Raw genomic sequence first — 5,650 nt, forward strand, 5'->3', positions numbered from 1 at the left:
ACATCTTCCTCCGTTTCATTCAGTTGGACACATCTTCCTCCGTTTCATTCAGTTGGACACATCTTCCTCCGTTTCATTCAGTTGGACACATATCTATGTTTAGATGTAATGTATGTGAGGCCTTTGAGACATCATAGTAAATAAGTTGACATGCTGGTCAAGGGAAATGCAAGTTTACTTCTTTTAGTTGCTGATTCAGAGACGCTAAGCCTTGTGGGATATTAATGAATGTGAACTCAGCAACCGTAATTCCAGAACAGTCCCACTGTTGTAATAGTGTGATGTGTATCTTCTGACAGACTCTATGCTGAGTAAAGTCATGTTTTTATCCTAAAACTTTTTTCTACCAGAACCAAAGTGTGGATGCAGTCACTATTTAGAGCAGTCTAATCTCGTTAACCCAGAACTATACTCTTGTGTGATTAAGTTCTGGGTCCATACGTGTTAGAAACTACAGTAGGTGAGTCACATGTTATTTGTTACAGCAGTTTCCATGGAAACATACAGAGGAGTTTATGCAAATCAACCCTTTCTGTCTTGACATCTGAAGGAGGAGTCTCTGAAAACCTATTTAAAGCAGTCTGTCCTGACTCAGATCAACAGTCTCCAGTCTACCAACTGGTCTCTGAAAACCTATTTAAATCAGTCTGTCCTGACTCAGATCAACAGTCTCCAGTCTACCAACTGGTCTCTGTTATAACTATTTAAATCAGTCTGTCCTGACTCAGATCAACAGTCTCCATTCTACCAACTGGTCTCTGAAAACCTACTGGTCTCTGTAACTTCATCTTTGTCTCTGTGGTGTACAGTCTTCAGGTGATGATGGGGGTATTGAATCATCTCTCTACTCTCCTCCTTCTCTCTCTCCTTCCTCCTGCTCTCTCTCATGTAGTGGAGAAGTTCAGTGATGTTCCAGACTGTGAGAAGTTCTTCCTGGAGGGGACAACTCCAAATCTCCCAGGTATTTTGGTTGATGGGATAGTCCAGAACCAGAACCACTACAAGCTGATTTGCCAGAAGTTCAACAACATCTACAGGTTTGCAACTCTCTACGACACGTTCAGCAGGATCCCTGTGTTCTCAGCCTACACCTTCACTGGTCCTGGTGGCAAGAGACGAAATTGGTCCTGGATGATTGAGCCTCAGGTAGTTCTAATCTCTATTCATTCAACATGTGTATTTGTTTACTGGTATATATCACAGACAGTTATGTTACCTAGTCAGTCCTGGATGATAGAGCCCCAGGTAGGACTAATGTTTGTCATATAACATAACATGTGTATTTGTTTACTGGTATATATCACAGACAGTTATGTTACCTAGTCAGTCCTGGATGATAGAGCCCCAGGTAGGACTAATGTTTGTCATATACCATAACATGTGTATTTGTTTACTGGTATATATCACAGACAGTTGTGTTACCTAGTCAGTCCTGGATGAAAGAGCCCCAGGTAGTTCTAATCTCTATTCATTCAACATGTGTATTTGTTTACTGCTATAGACATACAGTATCTTTGAGACAATAATGCCTTTGGTCCAACCACTTTCAGTTTAAGTCTGGATTGTGAAATTGTGACTTTTTTTATGAGTTAATGTCTAAACTTGTTAAAGAGTTTTAATGTCTAAACTTGTTAGCTTTGTAATGTCTGACTGATGTTTCTGCAGCTTGAAGATAAAAATGGCCAAAGTGACATGGAGGTGGATAATAAAGCTGTCACACACCAGGCTGCGAACGCAGACTACGACAAAAACAAGTTGAATTTGCACAGAGGTCACCTTTTCCCATGTTCGTACGCACCTGATGATGAAACCATGAGGTCCACTTTCACCCTGACAAACGTCGTTCCCCAGGAAAGATCTTTCAACGTGGGCAGATGGAAGACAATGGAGTGCAGATTCAGAGAAGCTCTTGTGGATAACTGTAAGAATAACAACGACCAGATAGAGGCCTATGTGGTGACTGGAGCAGTTCCCAGCAACAACAACAACAAACTGAACCACAGAGTGAACATCCCAGATCTCATGTGGACAGCCTTCTGCTGTTACAACAGTGAGAAGAACAAGTGGATGGCCGGAGCACACTGGGGGGAGAACAAAAAGAAGGAACTGAACACAAAAGTATTGGGCCCCCATCCCTTGACTGATCTGTATGTAATGTTGAACAACCATTACCGTGTTAACGTGCAGGTGTTCCCAGATCAGTGTTCAAATGGTGAAATTCCGAGAGCGCTTCTCCTCAAGGATGGGGGGGATGAACATGATCATTGTGTCTATGTTCCGACAGAAGAGCCTCTTATAAAAGATACCTGTCCCTGTCCCCCCAGAAAAAGGAAATGTAACCTTGGTGATGACGGTGGTGATGTGAAACGAATTAAGTTTCAAAAAGGTGATACTCCGAGAGCGCTTCTCCTCAAGGATGGGGGGGATGAACATGATCATTGTGTCTATGATGATGACTGTGTCTGTTCCTCTGTGGGGGTCAAAGGTTATTACCTACCTATTGTATTTGTTTCTGTGCTGGTGATGATGATGTAGTGACATAACCACCAGGAACCTGTGACATCATCAGGTCAAGCAGGTAATACTGGACCTGGTTTAGTCTGACCTGAGTTTCACGCTGTGATCAACATTCACTATTAATGACAATACTTTCTGAACTATTAGCACAGTAGACTAATGTACTACCCTGTTTAATGTAGACTACTGTACCACCCTGTTTAATGTAGACTACTGTACTACCCTGTTTAAAGTATTTTTTGATTTTTAAATGAATTTACTCTGTATAGTATTAAGTCTTTTTCTCTTGTTAAAGGGTCAATCTGTGATTGTTGTATCCATTTGGACTTTTAAATGAATGATATGTACCCATTGATTCTTAAAGATACAACCGAGAAGCTGATTTGGTTTTGAGTGTTGAGATTAGATTTGACCTGATCTGAAATTCAAGCTGTGATCGACATCATACGTGATAATTCATTAAAATACATCATATTAATCTCAGGATCAACTTCCTACAAAATGTATTTTGAAACAAATATCTGAAATATTTACTGCTTAGCCTAGACTCACTTTGCATATGATTACAATGTTATTTTAGAATGTATATTTCATCCTTCTTATTAAAAATAAGTAAATAACATTTGAATGTGTTGTGACAAGAGAATAGACCTTCTGTCAGCAGCAGGTAGTGGACATTAACCGGCTACCCTGGTAGTGAGGATCAGCTCTGTCAGCAGCAGGTAGTGGACATTAACCTGCTACCCTGGTAGTGAGGATCAGCTCTGTCTGCAGCAGGTAGTGGACATTAACCTGCTACCCTGGTAGTGAGGATCAGCTCTGTCAGCAGCAGGTAGTGGACATTAACCTGCTACCCTGGTAGTAAGGATCAGCTCTGTCAGCAGCAGGTAGTGGACATTAACCTGCTACCCTGGTAGTGAGGATCAGCTCTGTCAGCAGCAGGTAGTGGACATTAACCTGCTACCCTGGTAGTGAGGATCAGCTCTGTCAGCAGCAGGTAGTGGACGTTAACCTGCTACCCTGTTAGTGAGGATCGGCTCTGTCAGCAGCAGGTAGTGGACGTTAACCTGCTACCCTGTTAGTGAGGATCGGCTCTGTCAGCAGCAGGTAGTGGACGTTAACCTGCTACCCTGGTAGTGAGGATCGGCTCTGTCAGCAGCAGGTAGTGGACGTTAACCTGCTACCCTGGTAGTGAGGATCGGCTCTGTCAGCAGCAGGTAGTGGACATTAACCCGCTACCCTGGTAGTGAGGATCGGCTCTGTCAGCAGCAGGTAGTGGACATTAACCCGCTACCCTGGTAGTGAGGATCAGCTCTGTCAGCAGCAGGTAGTGGACATTAACCCGCTACCCTGGTAGTGAGGATCAGCTCTGTCAGCAGCAGGGAGTGGACATTAACCTGCTACCCTGGTAGTGAGGATCAGCTCTGTCAGCAGCAGGTAGTGGACATTAACCTGCTACCCTGGTAGTGAGGATCAGCTCTGTCAGCAGCAGGTAGTGGACATTAACCTGCTACCCTGGTAGTGAGGATCAGCTCTGTCAGCAGCAGGTAGTGGACATTAACCTGCTACCCTGGTAGTGAGGATCAGCTCTGTCAGCAGCAGGTAGTGGACATTAACCTGCTACCCTGGTAGTGAGGATCAGCTCTGTCTTTATTTCTTCCACTGAAGTGCAGAAACATCTATTTTATTTAGTTGTTGGTGGACAGCAGCTCAACAATGGGGATCTTTGTTGTCTTTGGACTTGGAACAAAAGGGGAATATTAAAATGTGTTTTTCCTGGTTCAAGTGAGGTTGAACAGGGATTAAAAATGTGATCATTGTTAGACAATATGAGTCTTGTTCAGTACACAAAGCAGGTCCCTAATCAATTGAACGTAATGATCAGATTTCAAGAATGTTTAGGTTAAAAACCAGCAATGACAAAGCAAGTTAGAATTTTGGCTTCCCATCCCTCTTTATATTTCACTCAATATTTTCTCTTTCTCGGTTTCACTCAGTCAAATAAGGCTGTTTTAACACAGGCACCCCAATTCTAATATCTTTTGACCAATCACATCAGATCTTTTCACATCAGATCGTTTCACATCTGCTCTTTTTGAGAGCTGATCTGATTGTTCAAAATACCAAATAGTGTTTTTAAAATATCAGAATTGGTGTGTCTGTGTAAACGCAGCTCTAGTGTCCTACACACAGCTCACCAGGGGTACGTTCAGTTCGCTACGTTGTGGAATGGTTTGTGGTCCTTCACTCAGCTCACCAGGGGTACGTTCAGTTCGCTGGAACGTTTGCTACGTTGCGGAATGAGTTGCTGAACAAGCTTTCTCAAAATGTTTTTGTACTTTCTTGAACAGACTTTGAGATAAATTTGCTCCGTTCGGTGGGTCTGCCTGGTGTGGCTTGAAGCATTGAATAACGTATTTAAAAGGCAACTGTGCATTTTGACCTCACGACCCAACCGCTGCCCGATCTTCAGTTTCTTGGTAATTTCTCGCATTGAATCGCCTTCATGTCTCAGAACAAGAATAGACTGACGAGTTTCAGAAGAAAGTTCTTTGTTTCTGGCCATTTTGAGCCTGTAATCAAACCCACAAATGCTGATGCTCCAGATACTCAACTAGTCTAAAGAAGGCCAGTTTTATTGCTTCTTTAATCAAATCAACAGTTTTCAGCTGTGCTAACATCATAACAAAAGGGTTTTGTAATGATCAATTAGCCTTTTAAAATGATCAACTTGGATTAGCTAACACAACGTGCCATTGGAACAGAGGAGTGATGTTTGCTGATAATGGGCCTCTGTACGCCTATGCAGATATTCCATAAACAAATCTGCTGTTTCCAGCTACAATAGTCATTTACAACATTAACAATGTCTACACTGTATTTCTGATAAATTTGTGGTTATTTTAATGGATAAAAGAAAGTGATTTTCTTTAAAAAACAAGGATATTTCTAAGTGACCCCAGACGTTTGAATGGTAGTGTACATGGAGACTAGTGGAAGTAACAAAGACAGTGATGAAGACAAGTGGAAAGATTCATGGTCCTCGTGGTCTATCAGTTGAGGTCAAATGTAATGAGTGTCGACAGTAGATGAATGGAAATATGTTATTAGTTGCTTTCAGCTAGCAGTCTAA

This window comes from Salvelinus fontinalis, unplaced genomic scaffold (genome assembly GCF_029448725.1).
Source record: "Salvelinus fontinalis isolate EN_2023a unplaced genomic scaffold, ASM2944872v1 scaffold_0428, whole genome shotgun sequence".
Taxonomy (NCBI): domain Eukaryota; kingdom Metazoa; phylum Chordata; class Actinopteri; order Salmoniformes; family Salmonidae; genus Salvelinus; species Salvelinus fontinalis.